The sequence below is a fragment of the Triturus cristatus genome, chromosome 12 (assembly GCF_964204655.1).
Source record: "Triturus cristatus chromosome 12, aTriCri1.1, whole genome shotgun sequence".
NCBI classification, from domain to species: Eukaryota; Metazoa; Chordata; class Amphibia; order Caudata; family Salamandridae; genus Triturus; species Triturus cristatus.
This window is the reverse complement of record NC_140595.1, coordinates 805,270,711-805,280,066: the sequence shown is the minus strand read 5'-3', so window position 1 is coordinate 805,280,066 and position 9,356 is coordinate 805,270,711. Positions and strand designations below refer to the sequence as shown.

The 9,356-nt window shown below is 44.1% G+C and overlaps 1 long non-coding RNA gene across 2 annotated transcripts; it reads left to right on the top strand.

Moving 5' to 3' along the window:
- The first annotated feature begins 1,745 nt into the window (after positions 1 to 1,745).
- On the top strand, positions 1,746 to 5,976 carry LOC146782915 (uncharacterized). Of its 2 annotated transcripts, XR_014972162.1 has the most exons (4): positions 1,746 to 1,902; positions 2,033 to 2,067; positions 3,481 to 3,558; positions 5,161 to 5,976. It is a non-coding gene; the product is annotated as an uncharacterized LOC146782915 (long non-coding RNA). The 2 variants fall into 2 exon arrangements; XR_014972161.1 differs by lacking the exons at positions 3,481 to 3,558; positions 5,161 to 5,976 and adding an exon at positions 2,335 to 2,683.
- The last annotated feature ends 3,380 nt before the right edge of the window (positions 5,977 to 9,356 follow it).

Sequence of the window (9,356 nt, the reverse complement as noted above, 5' to 3'; positions counted from 1 at the left end):
TTGTTGATGTTTCTGTCCCCTTTGGAGAAGTCTGATAACTAAAGATTTTTAGGTCTCGCCTGAGCCAGCGCATGCAGGGAAAATGTGGGCTAATTACCATATGTGGTGCATCAGAGGACAATATATTTTATAAATTCGCACACATGTATAAGAAGGGTGACAGGGCTGTGAGTGCAGAGATGTGAAGCTATATTGGACGGCTCTTCATGAATATGCCATTAATTCTTCCTATCTTTCATCCTTCTCTCCTCGTACCTAACTGCATCGTCACCCCTGAGCTTTGTTTCTTTGTTCTTTCACCTTCGCCTTCCTAATTCCCTCGTCCTTTTCTTTTTTCCTTCTTTCTCTTGCCCCATTATTTTCTCATTCCTTTTATTCCTTCCCTGTTTGTCCCCTTTCTCTGTCCCACCCTAGGTTCTTTCCCTGTCTGCCCACCTTCCCTCTTTCCCCCTCCCTCGGTCTGCTCCGCCCTACCTTCCCTCTTCCGTCCATCCTTCCTACCTTCCAAGTTTCCTTCTGCCCTACCTTTTTTACATCCCTCCCTTTCCTTCTCACGTTCCCTGTCGTTTCTTCCCTCATTCTATTTGTCCCTCCAATGTAATCCCCGTCCGCTCCATCTTTTGCCCCAGGATCCCGGACTTTCCATTCTTTCGCCTTTCCCTGCTCCCTTGCTGCCCTCCTTTCTTTCCTGCCTCTCTTCCATTATTCCATCCTTCACTCTTTCCTTTCTTCTGTATGTCCTTTCTTCCATCTGTCTTTTCTATATTCTCTCTTCCTTCTTCCCTCACCTGCCTTCCTTTTTACCTCACCTGCAATCTTTCCCTTATTCCTTCTTCTTTTCCTCCTGTCACCCGATCTTTCTTCCGTCCAATCTTTTTTCGTGTGCCTTTCCTTACACTTGCAAGATTTTGTCCTGCCTTCCAGTTTCACAGTTATTTTTGTTCACACCAAGGCCGTCCTTCACCTCAAAGGCCTCGAAGCCCAGTGTCTGTTGTACTGGACACAGTATTATAACTCTGTAGGTAGAGCGCTGACGCCGGGGGTGTTTGCTGCCGTTCAGGCTGTAAGCACAGATTGGTTCTTTGTTTCCTCTCTAGGACTCAGCCTTGCTTGTTGTGTGTAGATGTGTACTTGAAGCAATGCTTAATTTGTAAAAATAAACAAGCATTGGCAAAGCCAATTGGTCTCGCCTTTGGGACCTTATAAGTGTTTCACCATGCAACAGTTGATGTTGTTGTACCAAGGATATTGTGCTGCATAACTAAATGCTTATAAGGTCCCAAAAGCGAGACCTATTGGCTATGCCAATGCTTGTTTCTTTTGTTTCTCTTTTGTCTTGCAATAGTTTACCACAATGATAGGAACATGCACTTTATTAATTGTTTTTTCCAACGGGGTTCGCCGTGTGGAATTTCATTGAGGACTTGTTCTGGACATATCAGGATGTTCACTATGTCACATCTCGCCTAGTCTCTACATCCTTAGATCGAATCTCGCTGGCTAAGATTAAGTGAGCACATAGAGCAAAAATCATCACTATAAGTGAGGTGATTTCATTAATAGATATGCGTTTTTTATGTCGGTGTTGTTATAACATCACGTTGTCCAAAAGTTGGATTGACAATAAAGTTCCCTTTGTTTTTTTTCACTTCTTGTTTTCACTTCTTTCACTTCCGGCTCTTTAAAAGTAGGATACGCTCATACGTTTTTACGCACGCAGCAGGCGGCGAATGAGAGTAGCAGAGGAAGGCAAAACGTGATAGTATCAGAGGTCAGCCCTTTGATAAGATTTTTTTCGGTTGTTTTTCACCGTTAAGGATTCAGGGTAGAAGTACTGATTGTTATTTTCGCTTTTCACTTTTTCCATTTTTCAGCAGAGACGCTTTATACTCACACTTACCGGTAAGCCTCGACTTCTTATACATAGCGAGTTCGGTTTCTTCCTGATCGGTCTTTGTCTTGGCGTTTTGTTCCTAGATTGTTAGCTAACTCTTTTTAGATCTCACACGCGCTTATCACTTTGTCCTTTTAGAGAAACCAGGCTACCAGTATTCTGTTTTCAGTCGGGTAAGCTTGTTAGACGAATAACGATTTCTAGTTCTTGCATGATCACACACTTAAGGTTTCTTTTCACGAGCAGGATTTGTTTCCGTTCGATGGTTTACATTAGATGTATGGTGGAATCTTGTTTGCACTGAGCACGTTTCACACATTTCCGTTGGTGAATGGGGCTAAGCGGGAGCATCTCCTTCACTTTGAGTGCAAATCCTACTTTAGACATTTCGAATTGTACAATACATTGACACTCATGAGATATTTTCATTTTTGTTGTAGTTCCGAACGGAGGACTTCCTCAAACACGCCATCTTTACTACTATGTTAAAAAAACCCTGAAGAAGGGTTTATCACAACCCGAAATGCATTGGGATTTATTTTGAAATGTGTACTTCATACTTTTGTATAATTGAAATAATGAGTTTCGTATGACATTGCATTACAAACCTATGAGGATTTAATTGTGTTTGTGTAATGCACATTGTATTTTCAGTCTCAATGAAGAATACAAGATTATTGAATTTAACTTTCATTGAAATTGTGGTTAAGTTTGTTTTAAAGTAATTTTTATATTGATTGAAAAACATTGGAAAGTCATTGAGACCTTAGAGTCTTCAGCTGTGCATCACGCAGGTTTGGGGCATCCCAAACCTTGAGTTCACTAGTTGCCAAGATACACACTGCAGCCCATGAACAAGTCATCTATAACTTACAAGACCAGACAGACTTATTCTTACATACAAGGGCACCCTTTCTGCTAACAGGGTGGATGAGTGAAATCCTACACCAAGTTTCCTATGCCCGCCCCCATTGCAACTATTTAAATCTCCCGGACCGAAACAATCAGTGCCATCCAACGCATCGGCCTGACTCCCGAGTTACTGTACCTCCCCTGTGCTCTTCTACTCTCTTTTTTAGGTCTCGCCTAGTGACGCAGCGCATGCGTAGCTCGCCTTAGCGAGATCTATTGTCGTGAGTTTTGTGTTCGGAAGGGAGACAGGAGATATGCACGCACCTGGAGGACAGGCGATGTGCTCCCGTACCACTTGCGGCATTCAGACAAGTGAAAGTGAATGCGCCATAAACAAAGAAAGACTGTTACTAGCTTAACCAACTTGGGGGCACTTTTGAACATAAAAAAGCATCAAAGTATTTTCAAGTGGGAAATCCATTTAAAGAGTAACACCCCTGTATAGTTTTTTGTGATTTATATAGCGCGAACTCGAGCCGAAGGTATAGGAGCGTTGTACATGAGCACCAGTTACATTAACCAAGGTCACATTTATTTTGTTTTGTACTTGTTAGGCAGCTTAATACTCTGCACAAGGTGATGGTCTAACTAAATATCAGATGGGTAATGTGCAATTAAATTACTCACCTGTATACTTTACCATGCGTAATGACAACTCGCCTCCCTCCTTGTAGTTTGATCTGTGTCACGTGTGAAAGTCCCTTATTGCTGAAGCAGATGTTTGCTGCCTGGGAAGTGATGCCCAACTCATGGTATGCTGGGGTCCACATGAATACACGCACTTCTAGAGCACGTCCATCTGCTAGGGACATTTTACGAATAAAAGGAGGATCAAAGCGATTCAAGAATTAAAAAAAAATGTTATGCCAATGTTTCCAATTCACAAAATAGAAACATAGACATCACTGTTGTATATGAGTGCTTTGAATATTTTATACAGCGAATACACATAATAAACATCTGAAGCAGACTCACGCAGAAGTTTAGCTGAATATTCTAAATATGCTTGCATTACAATATTACTACTGACCCATTATGGTTATAAACACATATTGTAAGTTGACCGCTGCGTTTGTGTGCTCGGAAGCAAACATGGGGAAGTTTGTTGAATGACTTTTAAACAATGCGGCCATATTAAGAGCATTAGGTAAACATCAAAAGGTCCTTGTCTCAAATGTTCTTCCCGCGTTCATGTTCAAGTCGCATATAAAATGAATTCCCACAATACAGCTTTAAAGATACTGTCATTTCCAGAGGGCTAAAATGGTGCGCCTAAAAATTATTTTGTTATTTTACCTTCTTAAAAGTTAAACAATGAAAGCAACCCGAAAAATAGGTGAGTTGCATGAGTTAGGCTTCCCAGCTTTCCATAAGAAACAAGCATTAACAATGCATTAGGTCTCGCATTTACGTGAGTTTCATCTATTAGCATTGTAAATGCCTTTTGTTTATGTTTTGGTTTTTAAAACATAAATAAAAGGCATTGCCATTTACACTGCCAATAGCTTAAACTCGCATAAATGTGAGACCTACTGCATTGCAAATGCTTGTTCTATCTCCTCACCACTTCTCCTCGTGCAGCGTCTCTCACTGTCTTAGACACATTCTTCCTCTACAACTCCCATCCCCCTCTGTCCCTTCCCCCCTACCCCTCTAGCCCCCCTTCACAAAGACCTATGGACCCTCAGTACAGGCCCCTCCCTCTTCTCAGTTCCAATGAAAGTGGAGAAACCCCCCGCCACCGCTGGTCAGAACTGCTCATCCCTACCTGCCCTTCTCATGAATATTCCCCGTGGCCGCCGACACGCCTCCTAACAGCGGTATAGACCTATGTAAGTGACAAAACGATAATAGAGGGAGTGGACATAAACACCAGCCACTGACAAATCCTCTTCAGCACCCTACATCCCACCACCTGACATGCCCCTCCACCTCACAAAGATGTAGACATGCACGGCCACCCCTCTTAGGCAGACAGAGGCTCCTCACTTTCCTCTCCGTCTGCATCTCCCCCCTCTTACCACCCATCTGATTTATATTATGTACCCCCATCCATACTGCTTTGCCAAGGGGGTAGAGTTCAGTTTAGTATCAGGCTTATTCAGCGAACATTAGGGGTGTTGAGTGTTTGCTCTGTCACGCGGGCAGTATGGCAGGTTTAAATCCGAGGATGGAGTGGGGGAGGTCTCCGCGTGAAGTAAAGATCTTGATAACACAAAGGGGGTATTTTTTAACATGTTTACAAAGGGCAGGATCGATTCAATCACTATAGAATATATCTAAGTAAAATTCACCTAAGTGTTGAAGCACGTTAAACTAACATGAGTTTTTATGTTATTTCTATATTTATACAGCGCCCCCTGACGAAGGGCATCTCCAAGGCCCGAAATGTATTGGGATGAAGTTTTTTAGCTGTTATTGGTGAATTAAATGTCCCCACGTGAAGCAGTAAGAGGCCTGGATGGGCACAATTGCCTCATGAGAAGCAAATGGGGCCTCGGATAGCATTGTCGTGAATAAATAAAGTCAAGCTGAATGTATGAATTTTGAAAAACAAGGAATAAAATATCGAACCCATAGAGGCTGGAAGATTTTCCTATCAAGCTGTGCGATTGGTATGCAGCAGATCCTTGCTGCTATTTGCTTCACCCCCATCCGTACTCCCACTGGATATGATTTTGGTACATGTTTGAAGGGTGATGGGTAACTGCGCTGTAACACCCTCGGTATTTCCAATTTCTTCAAGGAAAGAATTGCAATACAAAAAGAAAGAGTTCCTGCTGTCACTGATTGGGAATAGTGTCACGCGGTCCACTCACCTGAAACCTAGGTACCGCGGGAACAGAGATAGCCCCTCCTGTCACCGAGTGATTAACTCTCCACGCTGACTGCAAAACAGCGGTGGGCGGTACAACAGGGGAGAAAGAGGGAAAAAATAGGGAAACAAGGAGAGGATTCTGTATGCTGTGATGTAGCTCACACAATGTAGGTGCCCAGGATGGGGTCTTCCCTATCCGGTACCTCTTGCATCAAGGAAGTACTTCAAGAGAGCCTCCTTTGAGACAACAGACGAAACAACATGAAAAGGGACTACAGCGTGTAATTCATTAATTCAAAAACAAAATGGCTGCTTCATTCAGAGGCACACGGGGGGAGTGTTTTCACCAAACGCGTAGTATGCAGACACTTCGAAGGCACCAAAATGATACACAACATCGTACTACATAGGGGCATATTATCAAGACAGGCGATAAAATTATCGTCGATTTAGCGGCAGAAAACTGCTGCCAAAACGGCGATAATGGGCTTGATGTCCTTCACATCTTACCTGAGCTTCAATTGGAATTCCATAGAGCATATTATCAAGCCCATTATCGCCGTTTTAGCAGCAGTTTTCTGCCGCTAAAGCTGCAATAGTTTTTTCGCCTGTCTTGATAATATGCCTAATAGGCCCCTCTTTACTGGGCAAGTGTTGTAGGAGAAATCTCCAGAGACAAAAGGTGAGTGTGAAGATTTATTTCAAGAACGCTCGCCCACCACAGGCAGCGGCCAGCCAGCTCGTGTCCCAAGATGGACTGAGTCATTCATTGGAATCCTTGCCCGCCACTCCGTCTGCCTGCATTACATACAAAACCACTACATTTGGAATACCACAAGTAATACAGGTGTAGTTCAAGCATAGAACAAGGCACATGAGATGCACCACGCAGTGCCTAGCACAATGCAACATATTACAATAAGTACAAGAGCCTTTCAATGGAGAAAACAATATAGGCAAACTGGCAAGAATCAGGAACCAAAATTAGGCGAGTAAGGAAATCTTTGGGAGTACATTCAGGGAGGAAATATTCCCAACAAAACTAAGGTATCTAGGACACAGTGCACTGTGCAGCAATACGGTGACAAATATAAAAACAAGCATTTGCAATGCAACAGGTCTCGCATTAGGTTGAGTTTGAGTTATTGGATTTGTAATTTAGTGTTGGTTATTGGTGATGTTTTGAGTTAGTGTATGTATTTTACATGTAAGTACTGGTATTTATGTGTAAGATGGCTCTTTGTTTAGTGGCAGAACACGTGCTATGAATATTAGTGTATTGCTGTGGTAGGGACTTGAAACCCGTATGCCGTCCGTCTATAGTTATGCTTGCCTTTGACTAGCGGCATGTAATGGAAGCAGGAGGGCCCGACGGGGGGGAGAGGGAGCGAGCGAGGGCCGAACTGGATTCTGTGTGCATTGGCTTGAAACCAGTACAGCATTCGTGTGAATGCAAAACCGCAAATATAACAGTCAGATGCGCCGAAGGCGCCTTCCAGTCTGGCTGTTTGTTGTTCGCAATTGTAATGGAAGCTTAAACGGGGATGGGAAAAGGCGCAGCATATGGTTTACGAACCACAACAAGCTGCTTTTAGCGCACAATAGATGGTGTGCTTTCGTGTTGGTTCACCAAGGAGGTACCTGGAAGAAAGCAGGAGGCACACACCAATAAGAAGCAAGGAAACTAGAGTAACATGGGATCCAACCAATAGTTAGTAAAGGTAAGCATAGGACATCAATCAATCAATCATGTGACTTGTAAAGTGCGACTACTCACCCGTAGCTGTCTCAAGGTGCTTGGGGGGAGGGGGGTGCTGATCCGCCGAAGGCACTATGGTTCAGTCAAAGAGCCGGGTCTTGAGATCCTTCCTGAATTGAGGCAGTGGCTGATTGCCTGAGATGGAAAGGCAGGGAGTTCCAGGTCTTTGCTCCGAGGTAGGAGAAGGACCTTCCTCCAGCCGAGTACTTGCGGGTACATGGGATAGTGGCCAAGGCCATTTGGCCGGAGCGGGTATCTCTGGTGGGTGTGTAGAATGAGAGGCGGTGGTTAAGGTATGCAGGTCCAGCGTCTCTGAGCCTTTTAAGATTTATTTTCTTTACAAAAGGTTTCGCAAACATAGAGCAACCAAAAAACTGCAAGTTGTCAAAGACAGGTCGGAGTATATTCAAATAATCTGGTAGAGCGTCCCCACCACTCACACCTTACAAACTGCATTCAGCACTATAATTCCCTTCAATCTTATATCAACAATCCCAGGTGAGATGCCCTAGTTGTGAATAGAAGTAGTCAAATTTTCGTGACATACGCAAAATGTGCGAAATTTATTTCACATTTTTGCATGAAAAATGGTAAATAGGCATGGAAAACGTATTAAATCAGCCACAATGACAGTGAACATGTTTGCAAATGGTTCCACGTTAATGTCACAACTAACAGACTACACTAAGAATTTCTCGCATTACCCATCATATAATTTCATAGTTTAGAAAGGAAGCTAATGAAAGCATGTCCCCTTTTGTACACCTCTCTTCAGCCTCACACTGAATGTTCATATATTAAGGTCCGCTCTTAAAACTATTTCATACATAGTACACACACATCTCTCACCAGGCTCTGCCCTGATGTCAGTCAGCACCTTCAGTCACCTCTAAAATAAACTGAGCCCTGCAATACGTGCCAAAACAGTGACTACCCCATGTTGTCAGCTGTTGCACCATACCCTTGAACCCAATCCTTCCATCACCCTTTCTGATGCCCTACTTGATTGGCATGTGCCTGCAAGTTCTAACAGAGACAGAAAGTTAGCAAAACATTTTCTAAACGCTTAAAATGTGCTTCACATTTCCAAAAAGTTTAAAATCTGCAAAAAATTCAGCATCTTCCACAGAAACACTTGCAGAGATTTTCACATTTCCTAACCATAGGACGATAGCAGGACATCCACATCCTGGGGTCAGTGGGGCAGTCTCAACCACCTCCCTGTGCAGAGTCCAAGTACCGCCCACAAATGAACATCGAACACCAACAGGACAACAAAATGCACACGTAAAGTAACAAAGTACATTTATGTATAGCAGCTGCCATTACTACCCCAGCGCACAGGTGTCAAGACGCAGCAGTAGGAACAGCGATTTTCAGCACTAGTCCCTCATACAGTTAGTTTAGCCCTAAAGCAAGAACTAATGGTTGGATAAGAAGCGAATGGTATGAGTCCACCGCATAATGTCCGTGGGCGCGTGCGAGCCTCTGCCCGGAGGGGCATGCGCCGCTCTGGCTTTCGCCAGGAAAGGCTCCCAAATTAGGTGCACGCTCAGCCTGTCGTGGAGCTGTGCCAGGCCAGAGGAGACACGCGCAGCAGCGTGGATGCCCTGGAGTGGGAGGTGAGCTTTCTCTGGCCCCGGGAAGCGTGCACCCTTGTAAGATGCCATGAGCGAAAGCTACATCGGGACAGGATATGTGCACGCGTATATACGACCCGTACGCGTGCATATCGCCTGTCCGGGCGCGTGCCATCTCCTGTCTCCCTTCGCACACCAAACCGACGACTATAGGTCTCACCAAGGCGTGCAGCGCATGCGCTGCATAGCTAGGCGAGACCTAAAACTGGAACAGTCTAATGCATCCTGGCCTGTTGGGAAAGGAGATGAAAATGAGGATACAGCAACTGGGAAAAAACCATGAAGGCTTTTGATCATAGACCGGAATACAGGAGAGGAAGAACACTGTCCAGC